Consider the following 19,469-nt stretch of genomic DNA (forward strand, 5'->3'; position numbering starts at 1 on the left):
TCAGGAGACGGTCAATGGAGGGGGCGTCCTCAGAGAACACCCGCATAAGGCGGGTGGGGCCGGTCGCGTTAAAAATGCGGCGGACTGCCCGCACCTCCAGGGTGGGATGGGCCTTCAGCTCCGCCAACACCTCCTCCTCCGTGATCGACGGACTAAGCCGAGTGATCACGGCGGTGAGGGTCGGCGGGCGACGCGGGGGTTGGGGTTGGCGGGTAGGAGATGGGGAGGGAGCAGGGGTGAGGGAGGCGTTAGGGCCAAAACGGGTGATGGGGAGGCGGGAGAGGATGTCAGTATGGAGGGTTGGGCTGGGGGAGGAGATGAGAACGGAATCCCGTCTGGGAGTAAGGAGAGAGATGGGGGCGCCAGGGAAATGTTGGCGGAGGAGGAGGGAGAGATTCCGGGCCTCGAGGAATGAAGGATCGGGACGGGACAGGAGATATTTGTAGAGACCGGGTGGGGAGGAGGAGGAGGAGGAGGAGGGAGCGGGGCCTGGTGGGGAGACGTCCATGGCATTTTGGGGTGGGGATGGGGGGCGGGGTGGAGCCTTTTTATGAGCAGAGGGAGTGGGGGCGGCACTAGGGCGTTTGACAGCGGCAGATGGGCGGGTGGTGACAAGAGGGACGGGAACAATGGGGAGGTGGTGGGAAGGGGCAGGTCCCGGCACGGATGCAGCAGGCGGCGCCGGAGATAATGACTGTGATGGTGCAGGCGAAGGTGGCAGTGACGGCGACGGTGAAGTCGATGAAGATGGCGGTGGTGGTGGTGGCGGCGGTGACGGCGATGGCGACGGGGAGAGCTGGGCGTGGGCAGTGGCCCGACGGGCCACCACCCGAGCCGGAGCGGCAGTGACAGGCTGGGGGAGGGGGGGGAAGGGATCAGAACGAGAGGAAGAGGCGGGAGAGGGGGCGACAAAAAGCGAGGGCGAAGGGATAGAGAGGAGGGGAGGGATGGAAGGAGGGGGGTGGGACTGGGCACACCAAGTGATAGTGGTGGAGGCGGCGGAAGGGGACGTATACACGATGGCGGTGGTGGTGGTTGTGACGGTGGTGGTGGGGGCAGACATGACGACAAGGAGAAGAAAGAAAAAACACAGCACTAAAAGGACAGGACAAACACTGGGGGACGACGGACGGCGACGGCGACGGCGAACGTCGAACGGCGACGGCGACGGCGACGGCGAGAGGCAGGAACGCTGCTGCCGCGGACGGGGCCGGGGCGGCTGCGGCTGCGGCTGCTGCTGCTGCTGCTGCTGCTGCTGCCGCTGCTGCTGCCTGGACTGCTGCTGGCGGGACTGCTGCTGGCGGGACTGCTGCTGGCACCGGAGGGCTGCTGGCTGGCTGGCTGGCTGGCTGGCTGGCTGGCTGGCTGGCTGGCTGGCTGGCTGGCGGCGGGACCACTGCTGCAGGCCGGGACCGGGAACTGCTGTTGCTGCTGCTGCTGCTGCTGCTGCTGGGCTGGGCTGGCTGGCTGGCTGGCACCTGTAAACCCTAACACTTCGATTAGCGCGAAAGATTGCACCATCGAAGGGCGGTAACCTTTCGGTGTACCGCCGGAGATGGGCCGATCAACGCCCTCACTTCAATACTTATGGCTGCTTCTCTATTACTTCTCCGCGAGAACGCGGAAAATTCTTTCCGTCTTGTCTACTTCTCTACCGTCAACAGACTTCCACTGTCATGCAAGCACACACCCCAAACTAACTGTCAACGCTGAAACACGTGTCTGCCAAATGTCGTCGCTATTACTCTTTAGTTAACTATTTCCATCATTTCTGTCACCATTCAAGCTGCTTCATTACCTCACCTGCCGACAGATGGCAGCACGCCTAATTCCTGTCGGCGACTCACCGTCCGACATACAACGTCCGACACACAACTGCCCGCACTGCTCTGCATCTAACACTAATCTCTCTCCTCCCTACCACACTCGTTCACTGAAAAAACTGACAACTAGACAGTTCTTTGTACGCAAATCTAGGCCACATCAGACGCAACGTGTATGTAGATGTATGGTGCAAGGGAAATATCCCCCTACTCCCACACATCTAATTAATACTAGTTGACAACAGAAATAAAATTTCTGTCGATAGTATTTGAACCAGTCTTATTCATTTGCCAATTTCATGCATTCCTTCTTGCAGATAACAGTGCCTTGCAAATCACTCAATTCATGTTTGCTAGCCAAACGTGCTCCTCCTAAATGTTTCGTACATCATGCATTAGTGGTGATTATCAAGACTGTGTTGTGTGTCAGCTTTTTATGGTCATCAATTGCACTCTTCTTGTGTTGCTCACTCATTCTTGTAACTCAAAAGTACGTCGTTGTCATCCAAGCCTAGCACTTGGAGCAGGCCAAATCAAATGGCTCGTCCCCGTGACACTCGAGAAACTTCCACAAAGCTTTCATGACATGTGGCAATCAAAGTCCTTCCACAACCTGCAGCGACATTTCTGCAACGACGCGTGTCCCGATACCAAAGGTATGACTTACGCTTCTAATCTATATAATAAAACCACCACTCGGAAAGCGCTATTCCCTTCCCACATCCCTCAGAATGTGGTGAACGATCATCGATTACAACCAAGATGCGATGAATCTCGATCGCAAGCCTCACGCTCAGGGAAAGTGCTACCACTCATCATCGTGGTTACGTCTACTCCAGCTTTGAACTAGAGAGAGTTGAAGACATACTACAGAAATGATCCTGTGAAGTATGATCTTGCTTGCAAGCTATCACCGCTCGCTACTTATGCCACGAGACCGTCAACACGCCCTACGAGAATACGACACACTCTTCACATTTCGCGATTTACAAGCTCGGACATTCTGCAAAGAACCAACTTCTACTCTTACTTGGCCGCCATGATCTCACTCAGCTATTTTGTGCGCTACCAGTGCTTCTTGCGTTCCGAAATGAGAGACCATTGCCTCAGGCGAGACTGTATGTAAACACCGCTTGCACCTCCGGCCGCTAGATGGCGGCCTGGGGCACATACAGTAGCATTCTATGGCGCAAGCAGACATGCCAAATAGCCACTGAAAGAGAAACACACAAGAGGGCATTCATAGGACTCTTGTGCTTTCTTTAAAACCGCCTTTCTCTTCGAAAATTTTCGCACAGCACTAGCTCATTCACCTCACTCTAACAGTGCGAACTCTTGTCGATATTTGGCCTCTTTCATGCATACTTCCTCTTTCGTTTCACTTTGCGTCTTACTTGATACCCGCCCTTGGAGCTGCTGATATACAATACTCGCAACAAATGTGTTTCTCTCTGTATCTCTTTTCGCCTATCACGAGTATTGCTCTTCCTCACATGGCAATTATGAAAACACCCACAGCTGAACAAACACGTCCATACTATCAATCATACACCAGTAATTTCACAGCTACTTGCTCCACTAATACATTTCTTATGTCTACTGTTAAACAGATGAAGAATCAAAGTACACAACAAGTCTCTATGAACATCACTGTCAGAACATTTTACACACCTACGCATGCCATGCCAATCTGTATGCTTCAACTATGATGGCCCATGTGCTATGAATAAAGAAATTTCTCATAAAATAACAAATAATTTTACAACTATACAACTACTCCGACAAGCTCCTTACTAAAATGCTACATGTTTAGCAATCCCCCCATCATCTCAGAATAATCCCAAGCAGTGCTTTCATCCCATGAGCACTTCTTTGCAAGCAAAACCACAAACTACTTTTTATACTAGCTTCCTTGTCACAGTGAACAGGAAACTAATGCTAGTGCCTCAGTTTACTAAAAAGCTTTTTTCGCTTGCAACATATAAACTACCAACTTGAACCTCTGGGATTTTCAAACACACACACACACACACATACAGAAAACTTTATTCCACAGAAATTTAGGAGTAACAGTGGTTACCTCACATTTTCATACATACTCAAATAGCTACTTCCGTGCACTTCACACAATGTTCTCATCGTGTTCCACCAGAGAACACAGTTATCACTATGCATGGATTCTGGTAAAAGAGCATTAAAAAAACAAACAGCCTGATCAAAGTGATTATCTGCACATCCTCTGCCAATATCATGTCACTCTATACCCGAGGGAAACTAGAATGCAGGGAAAGGAGCTTTGTTGTGAGCACTGTGTTGGTATTTCATCATTTACTGACCAAAGTCTTCTCCAGCCAAGTATGCACCAGCTCTGTGCATGGCTGGGTCAATCAAGAGCCCCTATCAATTTTACTTAAAAGACAAGCAGCATCAACAACTCACAGGAGGCACTGAACATTTTTACCATTATCTGCACCACCTTCCACTGATTTACTGAAGAAGAAACTGCAAAGTCTGCCCAATTTTGTACACAAGTAATCTTGAAAACATTGGAGTCAACAGCAGATACATAGTTTCCAAGACTGTAGCTAGGAACAACCCTTCAATTTCAAGATTTCTCTCTCACTGAGACACACCATACCCAAACTACACCTAGCAGGAAATTGCTACTTACTTCATTTCTAGCTATTTATGTCATATTCAACAACTGTCTCTTTCTCACCTAAATCTTCTACACAACTGAGTACACTGTTATGAACAAACACATTATGGCAACAAGCCAGTGTCACTAATATCCACTCTATTGAAAACCATTTAAATACTTATCCTGCCCAACTAACCACCATCTTCGGCCCAAAGCTCACTCACATCATACCTACAAATCACAAACTTCTGTGGTAAAAATAATTTTGGGTTTCAAAACATAATCTACTAATCACATACCAGTATTTCTTACAAAGCCTATCATTCATCATTCACTTCCAAATATCAGTTTATATGCTGTTGTGCAACTGCAGTGCAAGTAAACACTCTCAAATCATCTAGAACTGAGGTACGGCAAGGGTTCACCAAGTGTTTCCAGGTAGTCCTGTAGCTCTCTCTTTACACAATCGTCTAACACACTGCACGCCATTTCAGGGCAAATGTACTTGTTTCATTATACTACGACACGGCCTATTACAATTTCAAATTTTAAAAAAACAAATATCTGCCTGAACCAACGTCATCCGCTACTCCACGCCCTTCATTCACACAACACAATCTACCTCTTGCTACTTACATTACGTTTTCACTTGTGATGATGGCTCAGCAATAGCCGAGCACTACGAAAAATACCTTGTAGACTCATTTAATGTTCCCCTCCACGGAAATCTTTAGTAAAAGGCGAAAGATTTATTCGTTTTGAAGGGAAACCAGAGTGCCGATCAACGCTTTTTTTTTTTTTTTTTTTTTACTTTATTGTCATTTTAATGCCTATACAATAAGCAGGCTGGCAGCAGCACAATACGCTGCTCTTCAGCCAAATGAGACAGAAGCACAAAAAACAGGAGAAAAACAGAAAAGTCACAAAATGGTGGGCGATAAAATAGGAGACACAGAGAGACAAACACGGAGCCGTTCACACTTGACGATAAACCACACTGCAAACTGTTGAGACGACGCACAGATACTGAAGAAGACGATGGCACTGGTGAACAACGGAGCATGACGGGAAACACTGAACACGAAACATGACGGCACACACAAGACACTGATGGCGGCCATCTCCGGCGCGCGAAAGTCCACGTAGCGTGTGCGAGTCCGGGGACCTGCCAAGAGTGGAACAGGGGGGAGGTGGGGGGAGAGGGGAGAAAAGGATGCCAACGGCGGGGGAGACGGGGGCAAGAGGGAGAGGGACAGGGGAGGGGAGGCCCGGGGGAGAAGGGGAGAGAAAAGGAGGAGGGAGGGAAAAAGGGAGAGAAGGGAGGGAGGGTGCCCGGAGGAGCAAGCACGGGAGGAGGGCGGGAGGATCAAAGTTGGTAGGAGGGGTAGATGGAGGGGAGGAGGGCATCATCAGGTAGGGGGAGCTGGCGGAAGCCACCTTGGGAGAGGGTAAGGAGGGTGGAGAGATGGAGACCGGGTGGGACATGAGAGTACAGGCGCGGCAGCGGGCGGGGGTGGGAGAGGATCGGGGAGACGAGCGGGTGGGGAGGATCGAGTTTACGGGAGGTGTAGAGGATTCGTATCCTTTCGAGGAAGAGGAGGAGGTGAGGGAAGGAGATAAGATCATACAGGATCCGCGTGGGGGAGGGGAGACGGATGCGATAGGCAAGGCGGAGAGCATGGCGTTCAAGGATTTGGAGGGATTTATAAAAGGAAGGGGGGGCGGAGATCCAGGCGGGATGGGCGTAACAGAGGATAGGGCGGATGAGGGACTTATAGGTGTGTAGGATGGTGGAGGGGTCCAGACCCCACGTACGGCCGGAAAGGAGCTTGAGGAGACGGAGTCGGGAACGTGCCTTGGCTTGGATGGTCTGGAGATGGGGAGTCCAGGAGAGGCGACGGTCGAGGGTGACGCCAAGGTACTTAAGGGTGGGGGTGAGAGCGATAGGACGGCCATAAACGGTGAGATAGAAATCAAGGAGGCGGAAGGAAGGGGTGGTTTTGCCTACAATGATCGCCTGGGTTTTGGAGGGATTGACCTTAAGCAACCACTGGTTGCACCAAGCAGTGAAGCGGTCAAGATGGGATTGGAGAAGGCGTTGGGAGCGTTGTAGGGTGGGGGCAAGAGCAAGGAAGGCAGTGTCATCGGCAAACTGGAGAAGGTGGACGGGGGGTGACGGCGGCGGCATGTCCGCCGTGTACAAAAGGTACAGAAGGGGGGAGAGGACGGAGCCTTGGGGCACACCGGCGGAGGGAAAAAAAGTGTAGGAATCTGTGTTATGGATGGTGACATAGGAAGGACGGCGGGAGAGAAAGGAACCGATCAGACGGACGTAGTTAATGGGAAGGGCAAAGGTTTGGAGCTTGAAGAGGAGACCGGAATGCCAGACACGGTCATAAGCGCGTTCGAGGTCAAGGGAGAGGAAGATGGCGGAGCGACGGGAATTAAGCTGTTCGGAGAGGAGATGAGTGAGGTGAAGGAGAAGATCGTCGGAAGAGAAGGATGGCCGAAAGCCACACTGGGTGACGGGAAGGAGGCGGTGCTGGCGGAGATGCTGGTGGATGCGGCGGGTGAGGATAGATTCCAGGACCTTGCTGAAGACCGAGGTAAGGCTGATAGGACGGTAAGAGGAGACGGCGGACGGCGGTTTGCTAGGTTTAAGGAACATGAGGATGCGGGAGGTTTTCCACAGGTCGGGGTAGTAACCGGTGGACAGGACTACATTGTAGAGCCTGGCCAGGGTGGAGAGGAAAGAGACAGGAGCTTCACGAAGGTGACGGTAGGTGGCACGATCGTGACCAGGAGCGGTGTTGCGTTTTGTGCGGAGTGTATCAATGAGATCCTGTGTAGTGATAGGGGTATTGAGTTCCGTGTGTGTAATGTTGTCCAAGTACTGGAAACCAGGAGCGAGGGGAGGGACAGAGGTGTCAGTTCGATCGCGGATATCCGGGAAGAGGGAGTAATCGAACTGAGGATCATCGGGGATGGAGAAAACATCGGAGAGGTAGGAGGCAAAGTGATTGGCCTTACTAAGGGCGTCAGGGAAGGGGTGATCATCGTGGAGAAGAGGATAGTAGGGGGAGGGTTTAGTTCCGGTAAGGCGACGGAAGGCCGACCAGAACTTGGACGAGTTGATTGGTAGGGTTTCATTCAAACGGGTGCATGTCTGTCGCCAGTCCCGGCGTTTCTTAGCCGCGAGCAAATTACGAACGTGTCGCTGGAGTTGCCGGTGGCGTCGTAGTGTGTCCGGGTCACGCGTGCGGAGGAAGGCACGGTAGAGACGACGGGATTCACGGAGGAGGAGAACGGCCTGCGGGGGTAAGGTAGGACGGTGGGGGTGGATGGCGACAGTAGGAACGTGGGCCTCCACGGCCTCAGACAAGGTCTGCTGGAGAAAGGAGGCGGCATGGGTGACATCGTCAGGGTGGTGGTAGGTGAGAGGGTGGCTATCGACCTGGGTGGAGAGGGTATCCCGGTAGGCATTCCAGTCGGCTCGGGAATAATCGTGGACATACTTAGGGGGAGGATCAGTACGAGGGTCGGGGCGAGTGCGACGACCGTCCGATACGGTGAGGAGGACAGGGAGATGGTCGCTACCAATAGGTTCCAGGACATCCACCGTTATGCGGCCAAGGAGGTTGGGGGAGGAGAGGATAACATCAGGAGTGGAGTTGGATTCGGGACGGGTGTGCTGGGGGATGGGAATGAGGTCGCCTTGAAGGGAGGAGAGGAACCGATGCCACCGCCGTAACTGGGCGGCGGAACGACTATGGATGTTGAGGTCGGCGGCGATCACGTAGGAGGAGAAGGTACGGTCAATGTGGGAGAGGAAGTCGAAGGGAAGAGGGGCGTTAGGGCGGACATAGATGGTGGCGCAGGTAATGGTAAGGCCAGGGAAGAAGAGACTAAGGATCAGGTGTTCGGTGGGGTCGGGAAGGAGAGGTTGGAGCCGAACGGGGATCTGGCGGTGGTGGCCAATGGCAACTCCGCCACGCGCAACTGGGAGGGGATTATCGGAGCGGTGGAGGAGATAGGGGGAGGTGTGGATGGAGTGGTGGGGTTGGAGGAAGGTTTCATTGAGGAGGAAGGCATCCACACGGTGGGTAGCAAGGGTGTGCAGGAAAAGGTTCTTGTTGGCGGGAAGGGAGCGGATATTGTTGAAAAGGATACGATGCTGTCGTGCCATGATAAGGATTTAGACGAGGGTGTCAAGGCGGGAGAAGGTGAAATGGGCCTGGTTATTGGAATAGGTGGCGTACATTTTAAGGTGGAATATGGAACGGGCGGCGAGGGAGATCTGTTGGAGGGTGTGGGGGCGCTGAAAGGGATGGACGTTTTGGAGGACAATGGTGAGGAACCTGATGATGTCCTCAGCAGTGGGAGGGGGACGAAGGGAATTGCCAGGAGGGGTGGGGGCGTCCAGGGGACGGACAGGGACGGTGAGTTCAGGGGTGGTGGGAGGGGGCCGGGCTTTACACTTTTGGGAGTAGGTAGGGTGGGGGAGGCTGCAGGTATTACAGGAGGGAGGGGATTGGAGGTTGGGGCACTGCCGGAGGAAGTGCGCTTGGCGACAATGCGGGCATGTGGGGGCCTCGCGGCACTCGGCTGTTGTGTGTGCATTATAGCGCAGACATCTCTGGCAGCGCAGGGATTGAGGGGGGGGACGGGAGGGGTCGACTTTGTACCGCTGATTGAAGAGGAGGGCACCCTCCTTCAGGAGACGGTCAATGGAGGGGGCGTCCTCAGAGAACACCCGCATAAGGCGGGTGGGGCCGGTCGCGTTAAAAATGCGGCGGACTGCCCGCACCTCCAGGGTGGGATGGGCCTTCAGCTCCGCCAACACCTCCTCCTCCGTGATCGACGGACTAAGCCGAGTGATCACGGCGGTGAGGGTCGGCGGGCGACGCGGGGGTTGGGGTTGGCGGGTAGGAGATGGGGAGGGAGCAGGGGTGAGGGAGGCGTTAGGGCCAAAACGGGTGATGGGGAGGCGGGAGAGGATGTCAGTATGGAGGGTTGGGCTGGGGGAGGAGATGAGAACGGAATCCCGTCTGGGAGTAAGGAGAGAGATGGGGGCGCCAGGGAAATGTTGGCGGAGGAGGAGGGAGAGATTCCGGGCCTCGAGGAATGAAGGATCGGGACGGGACAGGAGATATTTGTAGAGACCGGGTGGGGAGGAGGAGGAGGAGGAGGAGGAGGAGGAGGGAGCGGGGCCTGGTGGGGAGACGTCCATGGCATTTTGGGGTGGGGATGGGGGGCGGGGTGGAGCCTTTTTATGAGCAGAGGGAGTGGGGGCGGCACTAGGGCGTTTGACAGCGGCAGATGGGCGGGTGGTGACAAGAGGGACGGGAACAATGGGGAGGTGGTGGGAAGGGGCAGGTCCCGGCACGGATGCAGCAGGCGGCGCCGGAGATAATGACTGTGATGGTGCAGGCGAAGGTGGCAGTGACGGCGACGGTGAAGTCGATGAAGATGGCGGTGGTGGTGGTGGCGGCGGTGACGGCGATGGCGACGGGGAGAGCTGGGCGTGGGCAGTGGCCCGACGGGCCACCACCCGAGCCGGAGCGGCAGTGACAGGCTGGGGGAGGGGGGGGAAGGGATCAGAACGAGAGGAAGAGGCGGGAGAGGGGGCGAGAAAAAGCGAGGGCGAAGGGATAGAGAGGAGGGGAGGGATGGAAGGAGGGGGGTGGGACTGGGCACACCAAGTGATAGTGGTGGAGGCGGCGGAAGGGGACGTATACACGATGGCGGTGGTGGTGGTTGTGACGGTGGTGGTGGGGGCAGACATGACGACAAGGAGAAGAAAGAAAAAACACAGCACTAAAAGGACAGGACACACACTGGGGGACGACGGACGGCGACGGCGACGGCGAACGGCGACGGCGAACGGCGAACGTCGAACGGCGACGGCGACGGCGACGGCGAGAGGCAGGAACGCTGCTGCCGCGGACGGGGCCGGGGCGGCTGCGGCTGCGGCTGCGGCTGCTGCTGCTGCTGCTGCTGCTGCTGCTGCCGCTGCTGCTGCCTGGACTGCTGCTGGCGGGACTGCTGCTGGCGGGACTGCTGCTGGCACCGGAGGGCTGCTGGCTGGCTGGCTGGCTGGCTGGCTGGCTGGCTGGCTGGCTGGCGGCGGGACCACTGCTGCAGGCCGGGACCGGGAACTGCTGCTGCTGCTGCTGCTGGGCTGGCTGGCTGGCACCTGTAAACCCTAACACTTCGATTAGCGCGAAAGATTGCACCATCGAAGGGCGGTAACCTTTCGGTGTACCGCCGGAGATGCCGATCAACGCCCTCACTTCAATACTTATGGCTGCTTCTCTATTACTTCTCCGCGAGAACGCGGAAAATTCTTTCCGTCTTGTCTACTTCTCTACCGTCAACAGACTTCCACTGTCATGCAAGCACACACCCCAAACTAACTGTCAACGCTGAAACACGTGTCTGCCAAATGTCGTCGCTATTACTCTTTAGTTAACTATTTCCATCATTTCTGTCACCATTCAAGCTGCTTCATTACCTCACCTGCCGACAGATGGCAGCACGCCTAATTCCTGTCGGCGACTCACCGTCCGACATACAACGTCCGACACACAACTGCCCGCACTGCTCTGCATCTAACACTAATCTCTCTCCTCCCTACCACACTCGTTCACTGAAAAAACTGACAACTAGACAGTTCTTTGTACGCAAATCTAGGCCACATCAGACGCAACGTGTATGTAGATGTATGGTGCAAGGGAAATATCCCCCTACTCCCACACATCTAATTAATACTAGTTGACAACAGAAATAAAATTTCTGTCGATAGTATTTGAACCAGTCTTATTCATTTGCCAATTTCATGCATTCCTTCTTGCAGATAACAGTGCCTTGCAAATCACTCAATTCATGTTTGCTAGCCAAACGTGCTCCTCCTAAATGTTTCGTACATCATGCATTAGTGGTGATTATCAAGACTGTGTTGTGTGTCAGCTTTTTATGGTCATCAATTGCACTCTTCTTGTGTTGCTCACTCATTCTTGTAACTCAAAAGTACGTCGTTGTCATCCAAGCCTAGCACTTGGAGCAGGCCAAATCAAATGGCTCGTCCCCGTGACACTCGAGAAACTTCCACAAAGCTTTCATGACATGTGGCAATCAAAGTCCTTCCACAACCTGCAGCGACATTTCTGCAACGACGCGTGTCCCGATACCAAAGGTATGACTTACGCTTCTAATCTATATAATAAAACCACCACTCGGAAAGCGCTATTCCCTTCCCACATCCCTCAGAATGTGGTGAACGATCATCGATTACAACCAAGATGCGATGAATCTCGATCGCAAGCCTCACGCTCAGGGAAAGTGCTACCACTCATCATCGTGGTTACGTCTACTCCAGCTTTGAACTAGAGAGAGTTGAAGACATACTACAGAAATGATCCTGTGAAGTATGATCTTGCTTGCAAGCTATCACCGCTCGCTACTTATGCCACGAGACCGTCAACACGCCCTACGAGAATACGACACACTCTTCACATTTCGCGATTTACAAGCTCGGACATTCTGCAAAGAACCAACTTCTACTCTTACTTGGCCGCCATGATCTCACTCAGCTATTTTGTGCGCTACCAGTGCTTCTTGCGTTCCGAAATGAGAGACCATTGCCTCAGGCGAGACTGTATGTAAACACCGCTTGCACCTCCGGCCGCTAGATGGCGGCCTGGGGCACATACAGTAGCATTCTATGGCGCAAGCAGACATGCCAAATAGCCACTGAAAGAGAAACACACAAGAGGGCATTCATAGGACTCTTGTGCTTTCTTTAAAACCGCCTCTCTCTTCGAAAATTTTCGCACAGCACTAGCTCATTCACCTCACTCTAACAGTGCGAACTCTTGTCGATATTTGGCCTCTTTCATGCATACTTCCTCTTTCGTTTCACTTTGCGTCTTACTTGATACCCGCCCTTGGAGCTGCTGATATACAATACTCGCAACAAATGTGTTTCTCTCTGTATCTCTTTTCGCCTATCACGAGTATTGCTCTTCCTCACATGGCAATTATGAAAACACCCACAGCTGAACAAACACGTCCATACTATCAATCATACACCAGTAATTTCACAGCTACTTGCTCCACTAATACATTTCTTATGTCTACTGTTAAACAGATGAAGAATCAAAGTACACAACAAGTCTCTATGAACATCACTGTCAGGACATTTTACAGACCTACGCATGCCATGCCAATCTGTATGCTTCAACTATGATGGCCCATGTGCTATGAATAAAGAAATTTCTCATAAAATAACAAATAATTTTACAACTATATAACTACTCCGACAAGCTCCTTACTAAAATGCTACATGTTTAGCAATCCCCCCATCATCTCAGAATAATCCCAAGCAGTGCTTTCATCCCATGAGCACTTCTTTGCAAGGAAAACCACAAACTACTTTTTATACTAGCTTCCTTGTCACAGTGAACAGGAAACTAATGCTAGTGCCTCAGTTTACTAAAAAGCTTTTTTCGCTTGCAACATATAAACTACCAACTTGAACCTCTGGGATTTTCAAACACACACACATACAGAAAACTTTATTCCACAGAAATTTAGGAGTAACAGTGGTTACCTCACATTTTCATACATACTCAAATAGCTACTTCCGTGCACTTCACACAATGTTCTCATCGTGTTCCACCAGAGAACACAGTTATCACTATGCATGGATTCTGGTAAAAGAGCATTAAAAAAAACAAACAGCCTGATCAAAGTGATTATCTGCACATCCTCTGCCAATATCATGTCACTCTATACCCGAGGGAAACTAGAATGCAGGGAAAGGAGCTTTGTTGTGAGCACTGTGTTGGTATTTCATCATTTACTGACCAAAGTCTTCTCAAGCCAAGTATGCACCAGCTCTGTGTATGGCTGGGTCAATCAAGAGCCCCTATCAATTTTACTTAAAAGACAAGCAGCATCAACAACTCACAGGAGGCACTGAACATTTTTACCATTATCTGCACCACCTTCCACTGATTTACTGAAGAAGAAACTGCAAAGTCTGCCCAATTTTGTACACAAGTAATCTTGAAAACATTGGAGTCAACAGCAGATACATAGTTTCCAAGACTGTAGCTAGGAACAACCCTTCAATTTCAAGATTTCTCTCTCACTGAGACACACCATACCCAAACTACACCTAGCAGGAAATTGCTACTTACTTCATTTCTAGCTATTTATGTCATATTCAACAACTGTCTCTTTCTCACCTAAATCTTCTACACAACTGAGTACACTGTTATGAACAAACACATTATGGCAACAAGCCAGTGTCACTAATATCCACTCTATTGAAAACCATTTAAATACTTATCCTGCCCAACTAACCACCATCTTCGGCCCAAAGCTCACTCACATCATACCTACAAATCACAAACTTCTGTGGTAAAAATAATTTTGGGTTTCAAAACATAATCTACTAATCACATACCAGTATTTCTTACAAAGCCTATCATTCTTCATTCACTTCCAAATATCAGTTTATATGCTGTTGTGCAAGTAAACACTCTCAAATCATCTAGAACTGAGGTACGGCAAGGGTTCACCAAGTGTTTCCAGGTAGTCCTGTAGCTCTCTCTTTACACAATCGTCTAACACACTGCACGCCATTTCAGGGCAAATGTACTTGTTTCATTATACTACGACACGGCCTATTACAATTTCAAATTTTAAAAAAACAAATATCTGCCTGAACCAACGTCATCCGCTACTCCACGCCCTTCATTCACACAACACAATCTACCTCTTGCTACTTACATTACGTTTTCACTTGTGATGATGGCTCAGCAATAGCCGAGCACTACGAAAAATACCTTGTAGACTCATTTAATGTTCCCCTCCACGGAAATCTTTAGTAAAAGGCGAAAGATTTATTCGTTTTGAAGGGAAACCAGAGTGCCGATCAACGCCCTCACTTCAATACTTATGGCTGCTTCTCTATTACTTCTCCGCGAGAACGCGGAAAATTCTTTCCGTCTTGTCTACTTCTCTACCGTCAACAGACTTCCACTGTCATGCAAGCACACACCCCAAACTAACTGTCAACGCTGAAACACGTGTCTGCCAAATGTCGTCGCTATTACTCTTTAGTTAACTATTTCCATCATTTCTGTCACCATTCAAGCTGCTTCATTACCTCACCTGCCGACAGATGGCAGCACGCCTAATTCCTGTCGGCGACTCACCGTCCGACATACAACGTCCGACACACAACTGCCCGCACTGCTCTGCATCTAACACTAATCTCTCTCCTCCCTACCACACTCGTTCACTGAAAAAACTGACAACTAGACAGTTCTTTGTACGCAAATCTAGGCCACATCAGACGCAACGTGTATGTAGATGTATGGTGCAAGGGAAATATCCCCCTACTCCCACACATCTAATTAATACTAGTTGACAACAGAAATAAAATTTCTGTCGATAGTATTTGAACCAGTCTTATTCATTTGCCAATTTCATGCATTCCTTCTTGCAGATAACAGTGCCTTGCAAATCACTCAATTCATGTTTGCTAGCCAAACGTGCTCCTCCTAAATGTTTCGTACATCATGCATTAGTGGTGATTATCAAGACTGTGTTGTGTGTCAGCTTTTTATGGTCATCAATTGCACTCTTCTTGTGTTGCTCACTCATTCTTGTAACTCAAAAGTACGTCGTTGTCATCCAAGCCTAGCACTTGGAGCAGGCCAAATCAAATGGCTCGTCCCCGTGACACTCGAGAAACTTCCACAAAGCTTTCATGACATGTGGCAATCAAAGTCCTTCCACAACCTGCAGCGACATTTCTGCAACGACGCGTGTCCCGATACCAAAGGTATGACTTACGCTTCTAATCTATATAATAAAACCACCACTCGGAAAGCGCTATTCCCTTCCCACATCCCTCAGAATGTGGTGAACGATCATCGATTACAACCAAGATGCGATGAATCTCGATCGCAAGCCTCACGCTCAGGGAAAGTGCTACCACTCATCATCGTGGTTACGTCTACTCCAGCTTTGAACTAGAGAGAGTTGAAGACATACTACAGAAATGATCCTGTGAAGTATGATCTTGCTTGCAAGCTATCACCGCTCGCTACTTATGCCACGAGACCGTCAACACGCCCTACGAGAATACGACACACTCTTCACATTTCGCGATTTACAAGCTCGGACATTCTGCAAAGAACCAACTTCTACTCTTACTTGGCCGCCATGATCTCACTCAGCTATTTTGTGCGCTACCAGTGCTTCTTGCGTTCCGAAATGAGAGACCATTGCCTCAGGCGAGACTGTATGTAAACACCGCTTGCACCTCCGGCCGCTAGATGGCGGCCTGGGGCACATACAGTAGCATTCTATGGCGCAAGCAGACATGCCAAATAGCCACTGAAAGAGAAACACACAAGAGGGCATTCATAGGACTCTTGTGCTTTCTTTAAAACCGCCTCTCTCTTCGAAAATTTTCGCACAGCACTAGCTCATTCACCTCACTCTAACAGTGCGAACTCTTGTCGATATTTGGCCTCTTTCATGCATACTTCCTCTTTCGTTTCACTTTGCGTCTTACTTGATACCCGCCCTTGGAGCTGCTGATATACAATACTCGCAACAAATGTGTTTCTCTCTGTATCTCTTTTCGCCTATCACGAGTATTGCTCTTCCTCACATGGCAATTATGAAAACACCCACAGCTGAACAAACACTTCCATTCAGCGCCACGTCCATACTATCAATCATACACCAGTAATTTCACAGCTACTTGCTCCACTAATACATTTCTTATGTCTACTGTTAAACAGATGAAGAATCAAAGTACACAACAAGTCTCTATGAACATCACTGTCAGGACATTTTACAGACCTACGCATGCCATGCCAATCTGTATGCTTCAACTATGATGGCCCATGTGCTATGAATAAAGAAATTTCTCATAAAATAACAAATAATTTTACAACTATACAACTACTCCGACAAGCTCCTTACTAAAATGCTACATGTTTAGCAATCCCCCCATCATCTCAGAATAATCCCAAGCAGTGCTTTCATCCCATGAGCACTTCTTTGCTTGCAAAACCGCAAACTACTTTTTATACTAGCTTCCTTGTCACAGTGAACAGGAAACTAATGCTAGTGCCTCAGTTTACTAAAAAGCTTTTTTCGCTTGCAACATATAAACTACCAACTTGAACCTCTGGGATTTTCAAACACACACACATACAGAAAACTTTATTCCACAGAAATTTAGGAGTAACAGTGGTTACCTCACATTTTCATACATACTCAAATAGCTACTTCCGTGCACTTCACACAATGTTCTCATCGTGTTCCACCAGAGAACACAGTTATCACTATGCATGGATTCTGGTAAAAGAGCATTAAAAAAAACAAACAGCCTGATCAAAGTGATTATCTGCACATCCTCTGCCAATATCATGTCACTCTATACCCGAGGGAAACTAGAATGCAGGGAAAGGAGCTTTGTTGTGAGCACTGTGTTGGTATTTCATCATTTACTGACCAAAGTCTTCTCAAGCCAAGTATGCACCAGCTCTGTGTATGGCTGGGTCAATCAAGAGCCCCTATCAATTTTACTTAAAAGACAAGCAGCATCAACAACTCACAGGAGGCACTGAACATTTTTACCATTATCTGCACCACCTTCCACTGATTTACTGAAGAAGAAACTGCAAAGTCTGCCCAATTTTGTACACAAGTAATCTTGAAAACATTGGAGTCAACAGCAGATACATAGTTTCCAAGACTGTAGCTAGGAACAACCCTTCAATTTCAAGATTTCTCTCTCACTGAGACACACCATACCCAAACTACACCTAGCAGGAAATTGCTACTTACTTCATTTCTAGCTATTTATGTCATATTCAACAACTGTCTCTTTCTCACCTAAATCTTCTACACAACTGAGTACACTGTTATGAACAAACACATTATGGCAACAAGCCAGTGTCACTAATATCCACTCTATTGAAAACCATTTAAATACTTATCCTGCCCAACTAACCACCATCTTCGGCCCAAAGCTCACTCACATCATACCTACAAATCACAAACTTCTGTGGTAAAAATAATTTTGGGTTTCAAAACATAATCTACTAATCACATACCAGTATTTCTTACAAAGCCTATCATTCATCATTCACTTCCAAATATCAGTTTATATGCTGTTGTGCAACTGCAGTGCAAGTAAACACTCTCAAATCATCTAGAACTGAGGTACGGCAAGGGTTCACCAAGTGTTTCCAGGTAGTCCTGTAGCTCTCTCTTTACACAATCGTCTAACACACTGCACGCCATTTCAGGGCAAATGTACTTGTTTCATTATACTACGACACGGCCTATTACAATTTCAAATTTTAAAAAAACAAATATCTGCCTGAACCAACGTCATCCGCTACTCCACGCCCTTCATTCACACAACACAATCTACCTCTTGCTACTTACATTACGTTTTCACTTGTGATGATGGCTCAGCAATAGCCGAGCACTACGAAAAATACCTTGTAGACTCATTTAATGTTCCCCTCCACGGAAATCTTTAGTAAAAGGCGAAAGATTTATTCGTTTTGAAGGGAAACCAGAGTGCCGATCAACGCCCTCACTTCAATACTTATGGCTGCTTCTCTATTACTTCTCCGCGAGAACGCGGAAAATTCTTTCCGTCTTGTCTACTTCTCTACCGTCAACAGACTTCCACTGTCATGCAAGCACACACCCCAAACTAACTGTCAACGCTGAAACACGTGTCTGCCAAATGTCGTCGCTATTACTCTTTAGTTAACTATTTCCATCATTTCTGTCACCATTCAAGCTGCTTCATTACCTCACCTGCCGACAGATGGCAGCACGCCTAATTCCTGTCGGCGACTCACCGTCCGACATACAACGTCCGACACACAACTGCCCGCACTGCTCTGCATCTAACACTAATCTCTCTCCTCCCTACCACACTCGTTCACTGAAAAAACTGACAACTAGACAGTTCTTTGTACGCAAATCTAGGCCACATCAGACGCAACGTGTATGTAGATGTATGGTGCAAGGGAAATATCCCCCTACTCCCACACATCTAATTAATACTAGTTGACAACAGAAATAAAATTTCTGTCGATAGTATTTGAACCAGTCTTATTCATTTGCCAATTTCATGCATTCCTTCTTGCAGATAACAGTGCCTTGCAAATCACTCAATTCATGTTTGCTAGCCAAACGTGCTCCTCCTAAATGTTTCGTACATCATGCATTAGTGGTGATTATCAAGACTGTGTTGTGTGTCAGCTTTTTATGGTCATCAATTGCACTCTTCTTGTGTTGCTCACTCATTCTTGTAACTCAAAAGTACGTCGTTGTCATCCAAGCCTAGCACTTGGAGCAGGCCAAATCAAATGGCTCGTCCCCGTGACACTCGAGAAACTTCCACAAAGCTTTCATGACATGTGGCAATCAAAGTCCTTCCACAACCTGCAGCGACATTTCTGCAACGACGCGTGTCCCGATACCAAAGGTATGACTTACGCTTCTAATCTATATAATAAAACCACCACTCGGAAAGCGCTATTCCCTTCCCACATCCCTCAGAATGTGGTGAACGATCATCGATTACAACCAAGATGCGATGAATCTCGATCGCAAGCCTCACGCTCAGGGAAAGTGCTACCACTCATCATCGTGGTTACGTCTACTCCAGCTTTGAACTAGAGAGAGTTGAAGACATACTACAGAAATGATCCTGTGAAGTATGATCTTGCTTGCAAGCTATCACCGCTCGCTACTTATGCCACGAGACCGTCAACACGCCCTACGAGAATACGACACACTCTTCACATTTCGCGATTTACAAGCTCGGACATTCTGCAAAGAACCAACTTCTACTCTTACTTGGCCGCCATGATCTCACTCAGCTATTTTGTGCGCTACCAGTGCTTCTTGCGTTCCGAAATGAGATACCATTGCCTCAGGCG

At 49.4% G+C, this 19,469-nt stretch overlaps 7 non-coding genes across 7 annotated transcripts; all 7 read right to left on the reverse strand.

Moving 5' to 3' along the window:
- Positions 1 to 2,514: 2,514 nt before the first annotated feature.
- Positions 2,515 to 2,721, reverse strand: LOC124790927. The gene has a single exon (XR_007016382.1). It is a non-coding gene; the product is annotated as a small nucleolar RNA U3 (small nucleolar RNA).
- A 2,402-nt stretch (positions 2,722 to 5,123) lies between these two features.
- LOC124791056 lies at positions 5,124 to 5,242 on the reverse strand. The gene has a single exon (XR_007016492.1). It is a non-coding gene; the product is annotated as a U5 spliceosomal RNA (small nuclear RNA).
- A 6,452-nt stretch (positions 5,243 to 11,694) lies between these two features.
- LOC124790928 lies at positions 11,695 to 11,901 on the reverse strand. The gene has a single exon (XR_007016383.1). It is a non-coding gene; the product is annotated as a small nucleolar RNA U3 (small nucleolar RNA).
- Positions 11,902 to 14,285: 2,384 nt separating this feature from the next.
- LOC124791057 lies at positions 14,286 to 14,404 on the reverse strand. The gene has a single exon (XR_007016493.1). It is a non-coding gene; the product is annotated as a U5 spliceosomal RNA (small nuclear RNA).
- A 953-nt stretch (positions 14,405 to 15,357) lies between these two features.
- LOC124790929 lies at positions 15,358 to 15,564 on the reverse strand. The gene has a single exon (XR_007016384.1). It is a non-coding gene; the product is annotated as a small nucleolar RNA U3 (small nucleolar RNA).
- Positions 15,565 to 17,975: 2,411 nt separating this feature from the next.
- On the reverse strand, positions 17,976 to 18,094 carry LOC124791058. The gene has a single exon (XR_007016494.1). It is a non-coding gene; the product is annotated as a U5 spliceosomal RNA (small nuclear RNA).
- A 953-nt stretch (positions 18,095 to 19,047) lies between these two features.
- On the reverse strand, positions 19,048 to 19,254 carry LOC124790930. The gene has a single exon (XR_007016385.1). It is a non-coding gene; the product is annotated as a small nucleolar RNA U3 (small nucleolar RNA).
- Between the last annotated feature and the right edge of the window lie 215 nt (positions 19,255 to 19,469).

Source organism: Schistocerca piceifrons, chromosome 3 (genome assembly GCF_021461385.2).
Source record: "Schistocerca piceifrons isolate TAMUIC-IGC-003096 chromosome 3, iqSchPice1.1, whole genome shotgun sequence".
Classification (NCBI taxonomy): Eukaryota; Metazoa; Arthropoda; class Insecta; order Orthoptera; family Acrididae; genus Schistocerca; species Schistocerca piceifrons.